The 20,939-nt window shown below is 41.5% G+C and overlaps 2 long non-coding RNA genes across 2 annotated transcripts in view; one reads left to right on the forward strand and one right to left on the reverse strand.

Annotated features, from left to right (window-relative positions):
- LOC145500501 (uncharacterized) overlaps window positions 1-20,939 on the reverse strand; it is a 192,521-nt gene that overhangs the window by 161,116 nt on the left and 10,466 nt on the right. The window lies entirely within an intron of this gene.
- The window catches only part of LOC145500511 (uncharacterized), a 340,504-nt gene that overhangs the window by 153,066 nt on the left and 166,499 nt on the right, over window positions 1-20,939 (forward strand). The window lies entirely within an intron of this gene.

A 20,939-nucleotide genomic window follows, 5' to 3' on the forward strand; every position in this document is an offset into this window, starting at 1 on the left:
TTGCAAACAACAATAAATCAACCCGTTGGCCAGCTTGTAATCAGAAATTTGGGGCAAAAACCGATTGAATTTGATCGCGATTTGGCCGATTTGCTTGGTATTGGGCGAAAGTTGATGCCTTTAATTATAGCATTCGTAAAAAGGCTTTGATACCCAACGACATATTTTATTCATTGTGATTTGCTCGACAAAGAACGGAATCTGTTCAATGGAAAAAGGGCAGATGTCTTGGCCCTGTTCGATGTGAAAGGGAAGCCTTTTGAAAAGGTAAGCTACCAGGGTTCTCCGGAACATCCCTTGCGGCACTGCTCTAGAGCCGAGTCTATAAATAGCATCACTATTTCCGTCAAAGATGAAAAAGGCGAACTCTTTGATTTCAAGGGCTTCCCGCTTCTTTTTGAATTAGAGTTAAATTAAATTTCTTTATATACACAATGTCTTCAGCAAATGTGTTACCAAGCGCGCCGCCTTCTGAGCATATCTATCCATCACTGACGGCACATTCTGAAGATTTCCGCTTGCAAAAGATCAACGAGATTTCCAACACTTTGGACCGTGAGGTCGGCCACTATCGCCTCTTTGCTAAAAAATACAAACGGGCAAGAAAATTTGTTAATTGGAGTGCTGCCAGATCCAGTGTTCTCTCGGCAGCGTTTTCTAGCGCTAGTTTTGGCTCCGCTCTGTCTGTGGTTGGCCTGCCGACAACAGTTCCTTTAGGTGGCGCTGGGGGGTGTTTCGCCCTCATTTCTCTGGGGCTGATAATCGTCAGCAAAAAACTCGATTCGAAAATAAAAAAACATCAAGAGATTACCACGCTCGCCGTTGCCAAGCGGGATACAATCAACAGATTGCTCTCCAAAGCTTTGAACAACAACGAAGTGTCTTCCCACGAGTTTGACACAATCCTCTCCGAGTTTCAGCAGTATAACTCACTGAAAGAACAAGTCCGAGCAAAGATGCTTCGCCAACCATCAAATAGAAAGATTGCTGATGTTGATGTTCGGAAGCTGGAGAAAGACATCCGCGGCAGACTTGAAACTGAACTGATAAAAAAATAACAGACACCTCCGCTTCGAACTGACTTTTAGTAAACCGCCGGTTTTATTTGCATATTATAAAAACATGCTCGGCTGTTTCCACTTGATTGCGTTTCTCGCCCACGAATATTTCACACCTGAGTGGCAAAAAAATGTTCACGATATTACGCGCGAGGTAGTTTCGGCTATTCTCGATGACGATTAGGTTTTTATTAGGAAACACCCACCTTTTTTCGCTAACGCTCCCTGCCAAAAAGGAACCACTCATGCCAATCATAACCATCCTAGGAGCATATTTTTAAAAAATTCTTGTACTCGATTTTGTCTTCTATGAGAGGTATTGACTCCATCGGCGGGCTTAGCGACACTTTATGAAGAGTTCCCCTTTCGTAACAAGGAAAACAACATCCCTCGAAACGGCAGTTCGCATATTCAAGGCAAATTATATTTGGTACAATCTGCTGCCTGTATTGGCAGAAAGGCAGTTTTGAAATATGCTCGTGTACCTTTTCCCACCCCATTTCCTTTTTTTCCCTCCTTTTTATTGCGAGATACTCCTTGTAAATCATCTCGCGATGCTCTGGAGGGAGGTTTTGAATGGCATCGGAAAGTTGACACTTGTTTGTTCCTCGAACCATTGCCGCTATTCGGGCGGTATAACAGCGGGGTCGTTTCTATCTAATAGGAATCCCTCCCCTTCCCTCCCTTCCCTGTAGTAGTATATAGGGGATTAGACAAATACCGTTTCGCAGAGGGACCCAGCATTTCCCCGTTTTGGAACCCCCAACTTCATCCGAACCGAGCTTGTGAGGTTCAAAACCGAACCTCACAAGCTCGGTTCGGATGAAGTTGGGGATTCCAAAACGGGGAAATGCTGGGTCCCTCTGCGAAACAGTATTTGTCTAATCCCCTATATACTACTAGCGCTGGTCACACACTTTTCCTCTTCTTCGCGAGTTTTAGGAGGTCTAAATCTGCACTCTGTCATTTGCTTTGCGAAGTAACGTGTTCGCTCAGAATTGACAAACAATTAGGTATCAACTTGACATTGATCAATATTCAAAAATTGGTGCACAGCAGCAATAAGGTTATAGAATAACATTCACGTCTTAAATATAATATTTGAATTGAGAAAACTTATTCAAATGATAATTTAAACTAATTTGCTTTGTTGGAGAAGTAATTTCAAAAACTTGTGCTTCGGGTTTCATCAGGTTTTCAAACGCTCGCATTGCATTGCATTGTATTGTAATTGTAATTGTCGTCACACAAAATTATATTTTTCTTCAAAATATTAGCCTCGGGTTTATTCTCAAAATATTCTAAAAAAATTCGCAAATTTCAGCGTCGATATTCTTATAAAACATATTCTAATAAAAAAGAAAGTTTGTAATGATGTCTTTGTATTTCGTAGAGACATGGACGAAGGAAACATTGACAAACTGAGATTTATGAACGGACACACGGAACGTTGCAGAATTCGCATGTATGTAAAGTTTCGTGGAGACTTTTGATTTAATTGCATTAACTTTTGCTTATTACAGAACTTCTCAGTTGTACCCTTGCATTAATGTGTTTTTGTATTTAATTTTAGTGGGTTGGGGAAAAATGACAATGACTACATCAAAATACCAGATCATTGGGCAGTGCGTAATACCTTATTCGAGGCTTTTGCTGGAGCTGGATTTGCCAGAAGGAAAGACCTAGATGAAAACAAGCTACTTCCATGTCCCAGGGGAACGTTTCTCAATCCATCTGCCACCGACCATAGTAAACTTGTGTGCTTGAAATGTCCTGCAGGTAGTTATAATATCTTAACAACTCGTCAGAGCTATTGCATTAAATAACGGTTGCACAGGCATTTATTACTTTTATATATATATATATTTTTTTGTTTTGGTCTCTTTTTTTTGTTCACAATTGCGGTTTCTTCAGGAACGATGTTAGCTATGATATTAACAATACAATGCAATACAATAGAAGCTATGAGATAACACACTTAGACGAAACCACTTCTACACTTGAGAGCTTATGTGTGGTTGTAGCAAGCTGCGCTGTACGAATGCCATGGAAGCTAACAGAAATGAGATAACTTTAATGGTTCAGACTTAGCTTCTTATTTTCTTTCACGTGATTCTTACTTTCAGAAGTTCTTATCAAAGCTTGAGTAAGATTTTCCAAGTAAATTAACTGAAAGGGCGATACTTATAAAAACTATCTGGATCAGTAGTGCAACAGTTGTGAGACAACACACAACGCCATGTTGGACGAGAAAACACGCTACTTTATTATGCAGCCCAGAGTGCAACGCGCACCCTAACATCTCCCTTCCTTTTTTAAAGCTATAAGCTGAACAAAACATTTAGTGATGGCCTAAAGGGTCTTGTGCCACAGCTAGCTACAGTAGGCCACAAAATAAATTATATTTATATAATAAATTAAATTAAAGTGTCCTTATATAAATTCAACGAAAAGGAGAGAAAAAAAAACGAAAGAAAAGGGAAAAAACACCTATTATTGACAGTAACTTGTGTATCTCATATCGACCAATTTCATGTCACTGATGGCTAGAACGGGAGTTCATAAGTCCAAACGTGTAGGCGGTTTGGACACTCGGCACGAACGAGTTTTTTTTGTCAGACTTGTTTGTTTGGCTCCGCTTGGCAGTTGGGCTTGGTTGAGAGCACACATCTGGTTCTTCGACGTTTGTTACTAATGGGACAGGCACAGACTGGTTTAGAGGTGCTTTAACTACAGTATTCTGCACTGACGGTTCATTGGGGGCGGATAATTGCACTGCAGGTGGAGTGAACGGCGGAAGTACAAGTTGAACAACTGGTGAAGCGCAAGGTAGTCGAGTGGACAGTGGAGTGGAGGGTGAATTGACAGGTTGAACAACTTGTGGAGTGGTTGGCAGGCGCGCTGAGTGTTCCGAAGCCGGCACAGGACTGGGAGACAGCTTGTCCATCCACGACCTCGGGACTATAGCACCAGGAGGTGGCGGTGCCGCAGGACGCAGGTGTGCCCGGTTCCGTCTGTGCTCATGACGTGGTTTGTCTGGTACATTTGGCAGAGCCGCTCAAAGTCTGATGCAATAAATTGAGGTCCATTGTCAGTTAATATCGTTTCAGGAACACCACGGCGGGCAAAATGGACTTCCGTTTTGGCCACGACGGTGGCAGACAAAGTGTTATCCAGCTCTTCAACCTCGATAAAATCTGAGTAATGATCACTTTAAAGTAAAAAGATCCTGACTTACAAACTGCCAGGGGTACTCTGGAATAGGCTGGGACTTCATGGGTTCCTTGACATTCTCTACTTGGAACTGTGCACACTTCCTACACGAGCGGCATGCTTTCCGAATATCAGACTTCATGCCTGGCCAGAATTCAGTGTCCTCACAGAGGCGTATGTTTGATTCAGCTCCAAAGTGTGCAGCGTGAGCTTTCGGCAGAAAGAAGTTTCTTTTTGTCGACGGGACACGTACTTGCGTCCCTTTATAGATGACCCCATCTTGAAAGGTAAGCTCTTCCCTAAAGTTCCAATAGGGGTGTACACTTTGGTGAAGTTCCGATTTTCCTGAAGGCCAGCCTGTGATTATAACCCTGTTCAGGCTACAAAGTGTGGGGTCACTTGCTTTTGCAGCTTTGATATCTTTCATTGTCTCGGAAGTGACCCGAAGGTTTCCGATGTTGTTGTCTTGTCAATTCTGAAGATTTCAAAGTTGGTCTGTTTGGAGTCGTTGACGATTGGGAGGGGGCTCCTCAAGAGGGTGTCAGCCAGCATGAGTGACGTACTCTTCTTGTATGTAACTCTGATGTTGTAGCGTTACAGCGGCATCATCATTTTCTGAAGGCGGCGAGGTTCAGAGTGTAGAGGCTTCTTCAATATAGTTTCTAGGGGCTAGTAGTCTGTGTGCACATTCACTTCGCTGCCATAAATCCAGGGGTCCCACCTGTCGCATGCTGATACTGTGGCTAAGCACTCTTTTTCAATTTGAGCCCACAGTTCTTCGTTAGGGCAGAGCTTTCAGGATGTGTAAGCCACTGGTTGAAGATCTCCGGAATCATTAGGCTGGAGAAGGGCTCCTCCTGACGCATCTACTTGGAGAGTAACTGGTCTTTTGTTAATAAAGTAAGCCAAGCACGGAGCACTCGCAATGAGACGCTTTGCTTTGGCGAATGCTTCTTGGTGAACGTCTGACCAGATGAATTCACGACCCTGCTTTCTGAGGTAAAGCAAAGGCTTGATCACTTGCGACAGGTTAGGGCAGAGCGTGTTCAAATAGTTCACCATGCCACAGAAGCGCATGACACCCTGCTTATCAGTAGGGGGCGGCATGTCAGAAAAGGCCTTGACTTTGCTCGGGTCCGCTTTTACTCCCAGGTCGGATATTGCGTGGCCCATAATGGTGATCTTTGACAACTTGAACTGAATCTTTTGTGGGTTGAACTTCAGATTCTTATCCCGAGCGCTCTTCATTAACGCAAGGACATTGAGATCATGATTTCTGTTTGCTTCTTCAACTGTGTCGCCTCGGCGCACGACAAGGATATCGTCAGCTACGCAGTACACATCTTGTAGACTCTCAAGGGCATCGTGCATTCGTAACTGGAATTCCTCCGGACCACAACTAATGCCATAAGGAAGGCGGAGCCAGCAATATCGATCCCAGGACGTGTGCATGGTGGTGAGCAGGCTGGACTCATCTGTTAGCACAACTTGGGTGAAGCCATCTAGGGCATCGAATATGGAGAATGTCTTGTGCTTCTTCCCTGACAATCGCGGAAGTATCACCTGGACGGTGGGAATTTGGTAACGCGGAATTATCATGGCTTCATTCAACATTTGGCTAGGATCTAAGAATAGGTGTACTTTGGTGGTGCCATCGGGGAGGACTTTTTCTCTAACCGTCATGTTGCTGCACCAATTTGTGGGTTAGTTCACCTTCTTGAGCTTTCCACATTTCACCATGTCGTCAAGTTTTGCTTTCACTTTTTCAAGTTTCGCTACTGGTTCTCTATGGATGCCTGCATGGCAGGGTGGAACTTCAGGATCCAAGGTCAGGCGGACTGGCTGACCCACAGTTCCCAGACCCTCAAAGTTGTCCTTGTACATGGTAACCAATTGATCCCTTTGGAGGTGGCCTGGTTGCAGGTCCCCTGTGACCGCTGATTGAAGAGGTGCTGGTTTGAGGAAGTAGATGAAGTGAGGCAGTTTGACGTCTTACGTTGTTGAGGAGAATACTCTATTCTTGTGAAATTTCAGCAGGCCGAGACGCTTATTGTCTCTACCAGTTATGAGAGCCGGCTTGCCTGGAATGCACGCCGAGTTTATGACTTGAAATTCTAGTGTTTCAAAGCGTCAGACTCCCCGCAAGCTAGACTGACTTTACCCAACGGACGAATAGCTTCCCTAGAGTAGGGAAATATCCTGACATGGGAAGGCTTTAGCGAAGCCAGAGACGATATCTTCCTGAAAACTGATGATGGCAAGTTGTTGCAGGACGCTGCAGAGTCCACTTACATTAACACCTTTATACTCTTTTCGGGCCTAACAGAAACTGGGAGCCAGGTGAAGTACTTGTCATCCTCCGCATCGTCATGAAGAGCAAAGGCTGAGAACGAGCGGACCACGTACTCATCGTCATCATCAGAACACGTTGCAGACGCACCATTTCCTTCAGAGAACTGATGAACAGTGTCTGAGCGCCGTGAGGGAGGGCGCTTGTTGTGTTTTCTTTGTTTCTTTTCAAACTCCGACTTAAACTTGTCTTTGGGCGATCTGCACACCTTAAAAAAGTGGTTCTCAGTTATATAACAATTAGTGCAATAGGTACCTAGTCTGGTCGTTGGACAGTCCTTGCTGGAGTGACTTTGGCGTCCGCACCAGCCACATTTTCTACGAGGGAGTTGTATCGATTTGTTTGTCAATTGATTGACTTGCCCTTCGAGTTTCGGGTCGGCAGAGTGCATAATGGCTATATTGGTATTGTGAGCTGCTTCCCAGGACTTTGCGCGGGCAAGTTGTTCGTGAAATGTGTAGGGTGTTTTCCCGTCTTCCTTGTAGTGGTGAAGAAGCAGTTCTCTAAGGTCTTTGTTGTGGACGCACGAACACAGACGGTCTCGCATATGCATGAGCTCCTAAAGTGGATCTGTCATTTCAGAATATTTGGACTGGGGGGCAGTGCTTCTGATCCGGGTTTCGAAATCTGTTACGGACCCGTCAGGTTTTTTGTATGCAGTTGAAAATAGCTAGCCGTTCAGGCATTATATTCTCCTGGCCGACAAAATGAACCTCTAGGCGCTGCTGATATATCAAGGGCTGATTTTTGGCCGTTGTTGTCATTTTCGCGACAATTGTGGTGTCAAAAACGTCCAAGACATCATCTGGGAGAGCGAGAAAGAAAGCCGCAGTTTCGGACTGGGCCTTTTCAGCAACCCAATGATCTGGAGTCGTTGGACATTTGTTAGCGTTCCTCCAGGCTAGCTGCAGCAGACACCAAGCGTTGAATTTCCGGCGCCATATCCTTACACTTGCTGCGTTGTCTTCGCTGAGCGATAGCTTTGGCAGCTTGCTTTCGGCCATATTTACTTCATCCGAGCTTGCTTGACGAACACATTTCGTCGAGAGCGTTCGTCTGAGTTGCCACTCGCAAATTCCGTCGCTTTAAGAGGCTATACCAAGAGATGGGGGTGAAGTTACGAAAACTTCTGACACCAAGTTGTCAGACGACGCACGACGCCATGTTGGACGAGAACACACGCTACTTTATTATGCAGTCCAGAGTGCAACGCGCACCCTAACACAGCTTCGAGTTAACAAAAAAGATTCGTCTGTGCAGTCCTGGTCTCAATATTAAGTAAATTATTTACAAAATATCTTAGTGAAAGTGCTGAAGCGTAACACAAAACAGTGTACAGTGTCTTATATTAGTTCATGTTCTCACTGGCATTTTTAGATATTATAGTTCCGAGTGAGACTTTTACTGTACAAACGCTTCTTTAGTATTTACATTCAGCGGTATACGTCCTGTTTAACTCGAGGCTAGACTATTGGAGGTAAGGGATAAATAGCAGTATCAGCAGGGGGTGATGTCATGCCATGTAGGACCTAACTTGTTCAATCAATGTCCTCTTGCCACAGGTGGCTTCTACTCTGACACTGAAGCCTTTGTTAACCAAGGTTGCCGTCAGTGTCCCAATGGCACTTTCGTCGCCCTTGATAAAGCACCTGGAAAGATGATGGGAGATTGCAATCCGTGTCCGAAAGGTAATAACTTACTGGATTCTGTTATCGGGAGAATCTAGCATTTAGGTCTTGTGTGGCCATGCATTACTGTGCTTCTAAAGGCAACCACCAAAGGAATAATATATATATATATATATATATATATATATATATATATATATATATATATATAACTGCAGACAATACTGTTTCGCCCTTCTGGGCTTCATCAGCGCAGTGCTGAAGACTAGGATGGAGGCTGAGCTTAAAAAGCCGCCCCAAATACTACACATGTGGTAGTATCTAAGCCATTACCAGAGTGCTCAAACTAGCGAGCTAGTGAGCATACGCAATTGCAACAGTAACGACTCATCCCAGTAGAGTGCTCAAACTGGACATGAAAGCAGAGCTTTGTATGCCAGCGAGCTATATCTAACTGCAGACAGTACTGTTTCGGCCTTCTGGGCCTCATCAGTGCAGTGCTGAAGACTAGGATGGAGGCTAAGCTTAAAAAGCCGCCCCAAATACTACACATGTGGTAGTATCTAAGCCATTACCATTACCATTGATTTAAATTTGAAACTAAACTATAAACAGCCTGAGTATGTAGGTTTGTTTCTTTGAGTTTTTGTTTGTTTCTTTTAACAGGAACAGATTCCCTAACTTTCGCTGGGTATCGCGCTTGTAAATGTTTAAAAGGTCATCACCGTACTCATCGGTTTGAAGGTTGCGAACTTTGTGAAGATGGATTACACTGTGACAACGAAACTGTTACTCTAAAGACCGGTTATTGGTGGAAATGGAGAAACGAAACTTACAAACTCCTTTATAAAGATTTTGCAATGAGCCTCGTTAATATAACTTACACTCCTGGCAAAAGCATCAAGTCCTCAATAATTAATCATTCCCTCAATAAGTTCCCACACCCCGTGCCAAAGTCATACAAATGTCCGAGAGAAGAGTCGTGTAAGGGAGGTCAAGATTCATTATGTGCCACAGGCTACCAAGGTCCATTATGCGCGGTATGCAGTCCTGGTTACTATAAACAGTTGCAAACATGCCGGTTGTGTCCAACCAAAAAATGGATGATTGTCCAGCTGTCAATCATAGCGGCAGTAGCTGCGATAGTCCTTGCTGTTATAATTTGGACAAGCAAAAGAAAAAGCAAGAAAAAAGAAGGACGTTCTTCAGTGGATATCATTCTCTGCAGGCTAAAAATTGTTATTGGCTTCTACCAAGTCACAAATGGAGTTCTGGAAACATTTTCATATATAAAATGGCCAGGCGCTCTTCAGGTTATTGGAAGATACTCCGAGATATTGCAGATGAATGTTTTCCAGGTGGCACCAATTCATTGTCTCTTGCCAAATGCAAGAATGAACGCCTTTGCAGACTTGTTTGCCATACTCGCGATGAATGCTGCTGCCATCCTGATGTCTGTCCTTGCTTTTGGACTAAGAAAGTTATTTCTACTGCGAAGCGCTTTGAACAGACAACAGAAAGAAAAAAAGGTTGCCCAGACTAAAGAGGTGATTTACCGAAACTCGTTTTTCTTCCTTTTCCTGACGTATCTCAGTACGTGCTCGAAGACAGCACAAGTAGTTCCACTTGCCTGTCGCAAACTTTGCATCGACGAAGAAGACGAAACATGTGACGAATACCTCAGAGCAGACTACAGCATAAACTGCAACAGTCAAGAGTACAATCGTTCGGTCATCGTTGCATACTGCGCCGTATTTTACATCATCCTACTTCCCACTGCCTCGCTGATAGCTCTTTGGAGACAACGTAAGGTGCTTCGTGGAAATGTACTCGACGCCGAGAGTGAAGCTTTGGAGCCTCAAGCGCAAGCCACGGGAAATGCTATCAACACCGAAAATGAAGATTTGGAGCCAAAAGAGCAAAACACGGGAAATGTTATCCACGCCGAAAATGAAGATTTGGAGCGTCAAGAGCAAAACGCAGGGAATGCTATCCACACCGAGAATGAAGATTTGGAACATCAAGAACAAAACGCGGGAAATTTAATCCATGCCAAGAATGAAGATTTGGAGCCCCAAGAGCAAAACATGGGAAATGTTATCCAGGCCGAAAAGGAAGATTTGGAACATCAAGAACAAAACGCGGAAAATTTTATCCATGCCGATGCCGAGAATGAAAACTTGGAGCCTCAAGAGCAAAACACGGGAAATGTTATCCACGCCGAAAATGAAGATTTGGAACATCAAGAACAAAACGCGGGAAATTTAATCGATACCGATGCCGAGAATAAAGATTTGGAGCCTCAAGAGCAAAACACGGAAAATGTTATCCAGGCTGAAAACGAAGATTTGAAACATCAAGAACAAAACGCGGGAAATTTAATCCATGCCAAGAATGAAGATTTGGAGCCTCAAGAGCAAAACACGGGAAATGTTATCCAGGCCGAAAACGAAGATTTGAAACATCAAGAACAAAACTCGGGAAATTTAATCCATGCCGAGAATGAAGATTTGGAGCCTCAAGAGCAAGCCACGGGAAATGTAATCCACGCCGAGAATGACGCTTTGATGCCTCAAGAGCAAGCGAAGGGTAGTATAGTCCACTCGGAGAATGAAGCTTTGGAACATCAAGAGCAAGCCACGGGAATTGTAATGGGATTACGATTCCTCTTCGAAAACTATCATTCCCGTGCATGGTACTGGGAGTACATTGAAATGATTCGCAAGCTTGTTTTGACGGCTGCTCTTATCTTTTTGGGTGGAGAGAGCAGGGCCTATGTTGGATTAGCGTTCGTCACCTCAGGACTTTATGTGGTGTTGTTTTCCCTCATCAGCCCTATGGCAGATCCATTCGAGAACAGGTTAATGTTGTCATCTCTGTCTGTCACGCTCGTTAATCTGGCGATAGGGGCTCTAAGCAGAATTCCGCAAGAGGGTACGCCATCCTCCATTGACCCATACGAGGACGACATCACGTTCAACGTACTGGTTTTTGGAGCTAATACGTTGGTGATCACCCTTCTCGTTGGTAATTATTGATTCATATATTAGCTAGTGGTAGAGTGAGTCATCTATTTATAGTTCGTTTGACAGTTTAATTGCCCTTAGAGTGATTATATGTAAACGCGAAACGACCATTGAATTTACGTCTAATAGTGTAGCCTATTTATGTAGCCTATTTATGTAGCCTATTTACGTTGTAAATCTTTCACTTTTACGGTCAAAACCTTCGGCTAGACACCGATAAACGAAACACAGAAAATTCTACAGAAACAAAAAATGTATGAACGCTCTAGGCAAAAAAGCTTGCAAAAGGCCATTTGATAGCATTTTTTCAAAGTAGTTTTCTGTGGACTTAAAGGGAACAAATCTGGAAACAAACACAATGTAATATTTCCAATCATGATCTCTATTTAACTTTTCGCTTTAGGGAGATTTAATAGTTTAAGACTACCAAAAGGAAATAACATTGCCTAGCCTGAACTCCTCGTTAATATTGTTTGAGACCGAGCTTATTTTTAACTTCTCCGGCGGGGAGGAAGAGGGAATCCACCTTCCCTAACTTTAGCATATATATTTGCCAAATACGTATGGAACTTGTAAGCTGTATAGTACGGTTAAAAGTGTCTCCATTGACATAAATAACATGCGTTGATGGAGTAATGTTTTCCAGAGAGCCGCTTTCTTAGATCAGCTAACTTAAATTTATTTTTCTTCTTCGAATTCAAAAAATAGATGAATAAAAAAAGATAAACAAACGAAACGATGCTAAAAAGCCCGGAATAGACCTTTTTGCAACAGTTGGTGAGGTGACGTGCTTTTCAAAAACACAATGTCTTAGTCATTGGTCAGATGCATAATGTTATCAGAAATGGAAATAGCATTTAGAAATAAGCTTACATGCAAATGTTCAGGTTTATCTCCTTTAAAAGGGAATTTCTATGGACGATAGAAATTAGAAGGATTTGTATGAAAGGAAGACGCTTTGCCCTACGCTCAAGTGGTTGTCAGTACAGATCCTTTAAAGTTTTCAAGCTGCCATAAAATCTTTGTCTTTTAGTTTAAGAGCCTGTAATTTCCATTCTTCCAAATATTTTACCGTTCTTTCTATATCCCATACTCATATGCCAGCAGCTTTATTTCGTAGTGATTAATAACGGGAGAGGTTTCTGGAGACCGAAGCTTCCTCGCTTCCATACAAAAGCTTTTAATTTTTTCAATATTCATATCGTAAATAAATCTCAATCTTACACGGCTTGGGCTTGAAAATTGGTGTTCTACCTATTTAAAACATGTTATTACCAGTTCTGAAATTCATTTAGCTGTGGTTAAATGTTTGGAAATGATCAGTCTTGTGGCATCCTCTTCTTAAATATTGAAAAACGTTGCAAAAATCTTTTTACCTCTTTTTTTTCAGTTCAGTATGCTGCATACCTGCACCGTTACATAAAAGCATGGCGCAAAAACCCAAAATGGTCTTTCTCCTGTTGTCTTGCTCTGGTCCTACCGCTTACCGAACTGCAGAGCGAAATACGCGGATTGACTGGAACGAACATCCTGAAGCAACAGCTCAAAACTGGTGAAATGAACATGCCGTCGGTGTCCAGCACTTTAAAGGACAGTGGACTGGTTACGTTTGAACTCAAGGAACGAGGAACTAAGCCAACTCGAAAACCAGGGAAGCGTGATAAACGGGCGGATAATCCCAGCGAGGAAGAAGAGGAAAACTTGATTTGGGAGGAAAGCTTGCCTGTACGTGCTGATGTTCATAAGCGCAAACGAGTTACCTTTGATCTCAAAGACCAAGTAACCAGCCAAGCACCAAAGGCAAGGAAGTGTGATAAAGTGGCTGGTAGTCCCAGGAAGAAAAATGGGAAAAACGTAATTGGTCACAATAGCTTGACCGTACGCGTTGATGTTCATGAGCCCAGGCGGGTTACCATTGATCTGCAAGACCAAGCAACTAACCCAACACCAGAGGCGAGGAAGGGTGATAGAGTGGCCGGTAATCCCCGCAAGAAAAATGAGGAAAACGTAATTGGTCACAAGAGCTTTACCGTTCGTGTTGATGTTCATGAGCCCAGACGGGTTCCCTATGATCTAAAATACCAATCAACTAACCTAACCCCAAAGGCAAGGAAGTACGATGAAACGGCCGATAAACTTAGTCAGGGAAATGAGGTAAACGTGATTTGCCAGGAGAGCTTTACCGTCGATGTTCATGATGGCGGACGGGTCACCTCTGGTCTCATAGAACAAGCAAAGAACTCTACTCCAAAGATGGGAAGCTTGTTGAAATGGTTGATGATCCCAGCGGGAAGAATGAGAAAAGCGTTTTTTGTTTTTTTTGTTTCTTTTATTTTTTTGTTTTTGTTTTTTCTTTATTAACACTCAAACACACAACAAAACACTGCTGAAACTACTTACAATTTAAACTTCCACGTACAATATAGTGCGAATACAATGGTAACACAATACTCAATAGTACACTGCTTGCAATTCTTTTTTTTTCTTTTTCCACGTACCTTTTTAAATACAGACCAAGATAAAATTTATAAAAAGTAACAGACACGCACACTACTAGCACAAAAAGCAAACGCTAATTTCAGAATTACATTTTTATCGCTGAGGCTTTAAGGACACACTACACAGAAAAAATATATATAGAAGAAGTGCAAAGAACTCGAAAAAATAAGAAATATGACTCCGTAGCTTTCAAGAATGAATGAGAAAAACGAATGAGAAAAACGTTACTAGATAGGAGAGCTTGACCATTGATGTTCAGGGAGGACGGGTTACCTTTGACCTCAAAAAAACAAGAAACTAACCCAGCTCCAAAGGCAGGTGCACGTCAGCGTTATGAAACGGCTGATAATTCCAAAGAGAAAAATGAAGAAAGCGTTATTTGCTAGGAGAGCGCGTGTGTTAATGTTAATGATCAGCCAGGAGATGTAGAGGACACTTGGCTGTAACTGCAAGAATGATTCATCAAAAATGGAGCCTAGTAGTCACATCCAAGCAAGCATGAACAGACTTTTGAATTGAAGTTCGATTCCGATCTGATCGTAGTTGAAGCTACATAGCTATAATCTTGGAATAAAAAGGGTAGGCCATCATAGTTAAATGATAAGTATATATGACGGTTTATCATACACTCTTTTTAAAAGAAATTATTTTATAAGAATATCGAGGCTAAAATTTGCAAATTTTAAGAATACTTTAAGGGTAAACTCGAGGCTGAGATCTTCAAAAGAATATATACAATTACTTTAACGTCATCCAGGCACCAAATACATCCGAAAACAGAAATGTCGTGCGCTATAATCTAAGAATAATCGCAAGAATATTTTCAGCCTAAGGGACCGTTCATTTTTTATGAGGGAGGGGGGGCTGGTGGGATTTGGGAAGCACCGTTTAAAAATCGCATGACCCCCCCTCAGCTTACCAATTTTTTCACATGCCCCCCCCCCTTATAGCGGTCATTTTTTGGGATGACCCCCCCCAAAAAAAAAATTGAACAAACAATATTTAGATTTCAACTTTTTTAATATTTCTCTATTATCCCCCTACTTCACGTTATTGTGCTCACTATGAAGACAATATTTACAATCTCTATACGACAGAGAGCTGTTGTTTAAAAAACAAATCAAAAGAAAGAGAAGTCAATTTCGGATCTCCTAGTTATGGCTCGCCCTGAGCGTGTGGCATTTGGCCTCTCATTGGCATCTTCCTCATCTGAATTGATGAATGCAAGAATGACGTCACTTGAGTCATCTTCTCCCCCAGAGTCAATGGCATCACTGTCATACTCATCATTGTCACTTTCATCCGTTTCACTGCTGTCAGTACTTGCCCTGTTGTCATTTTGTGTCAATGTCCTGGCATTTCTCAGTGTTGGTTGGCCAGCTCTGAGAGAACTCTTCTGCTGCAAGCATGAATGTCTTACAATTGCCTTTACTTTCTCACTCTTGTTGCTTTTCAAATGCTGCTTCAGCCCGTGGTGGTTTGAGTACTTGTTTAGTTCTGGAACACGTAGCTTTTTAAGCTTGGTTAGACCTTCGCACAACTCAGTCCAAGGATAATCCTCCTCCCTACTTAACTTTGCCTTTTCTTCTGCTCTCTTTTTCCTTTTAAATTCCAGCACTTCAAGATGCTGAAGATAATCCACCACAAACTTCGATTTGAGAATAAACTTATCTGCAAATAGAGCAACGCTCTCTGGGTCAGATAAAACCAGCCTGCCACTTCCATGCTCTTTCTTCTTTATATTGTTAATCCAATCGGGGAAAGAGCGCATTACTACATGAGCATCATGAAAGAGGCTCATTCCAAAATGCGCAATAATGGCGAAAGCGACGAGTCGTTTAAGAAAAGGTTTACAGCTGAACGATCCAGGCAGTTTGACATCTTACAAGCAAAAGAAGCAATTTTTCTAGGTGCGGATGGCTGTTCAGAAAGGGCGAGTGAGTTTTCCATGCAAGGGTACCAGTTGAAGCCCAGTGATGGAAGAAAACTGAACTTCTCCATCAAAGAGCACAGAGCAATGGTGGAAAAGTTGAATGTCATATTGAAAGATGTAAAGGAACACGATTCCACACTCTTTCAGTCCAATGGGCTTGCTTTAAAGCAGGGCGAAGTATTTGCCCACAGTTTTAATGTAAAACAGATCAAATGTACAGAAGCTAAGTTGACGAAGGTCACGCAGGACATGGAAGCACTAGAAAATAAGAAGAGCAATTATAACAGCATATTCAAAGGCATACTCAAACAGCACATCAACAAAAGGAGAAGGAAAAAAGAAAACCGCAGAAAGTCAAATGAAAGAAAGAGGAAGCGGACTGAAAACAACGTCCAACGAGTTTATGGAATCTGTGTTGGAAACCCGCTAGGAAATGATCTTCCACAATGCCTTGTGTACCATCCTAGAACGGCCGTCCCGGAAGAGTGTCTTAAAGTTGATGATGTTGCCACGTCGATATTTAGAAGAGATGGGCCATACATCGCCCAGCTCTTGGAAGGGAATTATTTCACCAATGCTGCAAGAAGCAGAATCACCACCAACCTTGAGCGGGAAGTCAGAAATTATGTTTACACCTTCATGTACCCTGAAGAGTACACTCTGACGGAAAGCATTGCTGCTTCTTGCAGCACAGGCCGCGACGAAGAACTCGACGACAGCGGAGATGAAGATGAGTGCCGGTGAAAGTTGCATTCGAAAATAACAGTGTTAAATACTTCTTTTCAGTAGCTACAAATGCTTTTTGTCGCCAAACGTTTTTTTAAAGCAGAAGGAAAGTTTGTAATAAATTTGTATCCTGCCTTCTATGTTTATTCTATAGCAATTTTTTTGATATTCAAACATTATGCCATTTTAAAGTTTTACTAAAATATTTCACGTGACCCCCCCTTTTTCCCTTATTTTTTTGGGATGGCCTCCCCTCGAAAGCCATTTTTTTTCGCATGCCCCCCCCAAATCCCACCAGCGCCCCCTACCTTATAAAAAATGAACGGTCCCTAAAATCAGCAGAAAAATTCGAATATTTAGCCTCGGCCGGAAAAAATAATATTCTTATAAGACAATGTAAAAGAGTGTAGCTCATAAGATTTTATTACGCATAGTATTTCACATCCCGTAATGTCCAGATTGCGTCAGTCTCAATTGACCACGCGGCTCAGGACCACGTTTTCGATCTACGTGCGTGCGAGTAATGGAAAAAGACAAACACATTTATCCTTCTTTGCTAAGTCCGGACCAACCACTCGACGTCCAGATATTCTGAAGTTCTCTTTCCACCATTCATCAACGAAATTTCCGTGTAAAAGGGTTTCAAACGACAATTGATTTCTCGGGCATGACAACGCTCGCTACCGCACCTTCTCTTTCGAAGAGCAATTTGAAGCCTAATCAATTGCTTTCGCTTCGAGTTCTTGGGGTTCTGCAAACGTTAGTGCAGCTGAATTCTTGTGTCCTGAGTTTGCTGCTCAAGAGCAAGAAAATAAAACGAGAGGACTACAAGAGCGACAGCTTCTCTTTCGAACGCGGAACATTTATGCAGGGATTTTAGAATTTGCCGCCATGTCGGTTTGATGCGATCGTGATCATGATTGATGGCAGGCTTAGCTCGGTTATTTTAACCAGTATGAACACTGCACAATTTTACCAAGGTAAAGTAATGAAATGTCTACCTCGGTAAACGCTCAAGTCTTAACAAAGGGTAAGACCCGATAATTAATTTATCTTTCCGATTACAAGTTGAAGACTTAGCAGCTAAAAGTAATTGGTTCCAGATGCGAGTTGTTTAGGGAGCAGTTGTTATAAGAATACTTACTGTTGTAACACAGTTTCCTCATCAGACATAGTGAGTTGACGGGGCTTTAAAAGGTTAGAAATGCCGCTGGGCCTCGTTTACAAATCTTTTGAAATACAATCAATGACTGTTAATAATAACAACAATAACAATAGGAATAGCGATAACGATAACTATAACTATAACGACAACGATAACGATAATAAGAACGATGACGATAACGACAACGATAACGATAATGACAACGACAACGATAACGATAACGATAACGATAACGATAACGATAACGATAACGATAACGATAACGATAACGATAACGATAACGATAACGATAACGATAACGATAACGATAACGATAACGACAACGACAACGATAACGACAACGACAACGATAACGATAATAAGAACGATGACGATAAAGACAACGATAACGATAACGATAACGATAACGATAATGAGAACAATGACGATAACGATAACAAAACTACAACGATAATAAGAACGATAACGATAACGACAACGATAACGATAACGATAACGATAATGAGAACAATGACGATAACGATAACAAAACTACAATTATAACGATAACGATAATAAGAACGATGACGATGACGACAACGATTATAATAATAAAAACGATAACGTTAACGATAACAATTATATATTTAAGCAGGGAAAGCCGGCCAACGTAAACAGTGCAATGGGCACCTTAAAATTGCAAACAAATAAACCTAACAATAGATTACAATATAACAATGAAACGAGGCTGGTATAACATGAAAAAAAGAAAAAAAACTATATTTAGCAGCAAGTCAGTCTGAATCTTAATTACATAATTAAGTTCAAGCCATCTTTGCTCTAACCAGCGCATAGAGGCTAAATTAATTCAGGTTTGAATCATAGCTTACGTAGAGATGTTAATGTTTTTAAGTCTATAGTAGTTTGCATGATCGAGTTTACTATAAGTGGCTAACTAATTCATATTTATACGGACGTCAAATAAATTTACGGTGAGGCAGTACGTAGGCCTTAGTAAAATTTCCACTAGCATTAAGGCGACGTAGGGCTACAATCTTAAGTTTTCGTGAGCATTTCTATGACATATTAGCTTTAAGATGACGCTTTTGCTCAGGGTACCTCAATCTTTATGGAGATGTAAGCAATTCTGAGTTCGTACTTGTAATTTGGTTTCCGAAGAATCATTGCTTTTGTTTAGCATCATTTATTTGTATAGAAAGTTCTCGTTCAACCAACCGGACAGCGCATGGATATCCTGATTGAAGAAGCACGGAAGCAATGGCGATCACAAATTCGAGGCTTACTGATTGAAATCGTCAGCGTTAATGCGTAGGGATATAATGAATTGATGACAGTATGATTGTTGTTATCTGTAAAGATTCTAATTTGTTAAGGGCTTTGCAGTCTTCACTGAGGCACTGCGCAGCGAAGAGCTCGCCAATCAGAATAGACATCGTTGCACTTCACCCTCTGTTTCGATCTCTCAGGCATGGTCTCGTCAATAATAGGGTCGAGTCTTGAAGGCAATATGCTATAGTGAAAGCAACCACATCTTTTTTTGATCATTCTGATCAAATGCCTCCCACCAATCACCAATCAATTGGATTCGCGTCGCGGCACGGGAATGGCCACAAAGGAATACTAGCATGCTATCCGATAATATGGAATGGTGGTTAAGACGCTGATTGGCGGGTAGTTTTTCTTGCTGGTCGCCTCTTCTTCTTTAAATTAATTCGCATTTGATTAGAGAGGTTTTCAACTGAGTGTCTTCAAGCCAAAACCAAAGCAATCACTCTGTTCAGTCACGAAGGGCACAGATAATCCAGCTAACGAATCAAAACTGGATGCAAATACATGTAGCTGAGGAGAGGCGAGAGAACGTCACGATTTGTTTTCGTTCTCTTCTGATTTTATTGCAAATTAGCCAATCGCCTAATGTATTAAAGATGTAGTTAAATGCATGTACTGCTTAGTTTACAGACAGTATAGCCTAAACATCAAAAAGTAAATAATATTGTAATAAATATTAACAAAAGATGTATTAGATTTCTAAGTAAATAAAGATCAAACCTGTACTTAAAGGTAATCTTTGACTACGTCATTTGCTGCGTTTTTCCTTCCGTCCTTCCTTCCAAGTTTGCAACCGAGTCTAGAAACAATTGCTTTGCGAATAGAGCTGAGTTATTTTGCAAAATGCGAATTCTTCGAATTGTGGATAGCAGAGCCATAAATACACGCTTTACGTGAAGGCGATAAAAAAATTGAAAGGAAGCTTCAAAAATAGGTCCGCAGTGTGTACTTGTCTGGCCTTTCATGCATGATACTTGTGCAAGTTCAGTTTTTGTTCCGAAAACAAAATCCAGCCGTAGCACAACAACATGGGTAAAAACAAGACCTGGAATCGGTCATTGAGTTATTTTGTACTGGTAACAAACAAATAGAGAGTCACAGGAAGGATTTGATGTTAACATGATGATATGAATGGTTAAATTAACCGGAGAAGATTTTAAACGAATCTGCTTTGGTAACCTTAATATATAGATTTAGGCCAGCCTAAAAGCGGAGCTCCTCAGTTATTTTTCGGAATGTTGTAACTAATGAAAATAATCCAACATGAATGAGGTAAATTGCGAATGATTTAATAGTTTCAGCCGGAACTAGTATTACATCAGCAGATCGAGGTGTAAGATGGGGTGATTATGAAATATAGAGCCATGATTTCAAGGATTTCCTGGAAGCCACCAAAAATCTTGATCACAGAACAGAACTGTCGTCTGTGCTTTTTGGTGGTATTTCTTGTTCTTTCCTACCTTATTCAGAAAGACAAGGCATTGTTATTAATCATTATATTCTTCCTCAGCTAACATGGGGACTCCCACACAAAAGAAGTTTACACATTTTTTTGTTGTGGGGACTGATTGAAATGCAGTGGTTACAATATACTCAGTCCCTGAATCTCTACCACATGAAATCTCACAAAAATACCAAAACAGTATACATATGTGAAAAGTTGGAAAGTTTTGTTTTCTAACTTGTCCCCAAAGATACATTTAGCCATCTTCACTATTGTATGGAGTCTCCTCCTGCTGGAAGGGTTTGCAATAAGCAAAATCACCCTCGCATGAATGGTACTTACGATATTTTCATTTTTGCTGATCATGAATACTTGCATAGGCTTCTAATAACAATTTTATTATTCAATTTCAATGTGATTTGTTCTTTTTCTCGACTGGCATTGTGGACTACAAGAGCTGTTATTGGGTTCCATTAATTAATTTTTAATTGATTAAATTATACCAAGAATTATCAGTAACCCGTACGAAACGAGCAGATCTGTTCATAGTCTGTTACAGATCTGCTGG

This window comes from Orbicella franksi, chromosome 10 (assembly GCF_964199315.1).
Source record: "Orbicella franksi chromosome 10, jaOrbFran1.1, whole genome shotgun sequence".
Lineage (NCBI taxonomy): Eukaryota > Metazoa > Cnidaria > Anthozoa > Scleractinia > Merulinidae > Orbicella > Orbicella franksi.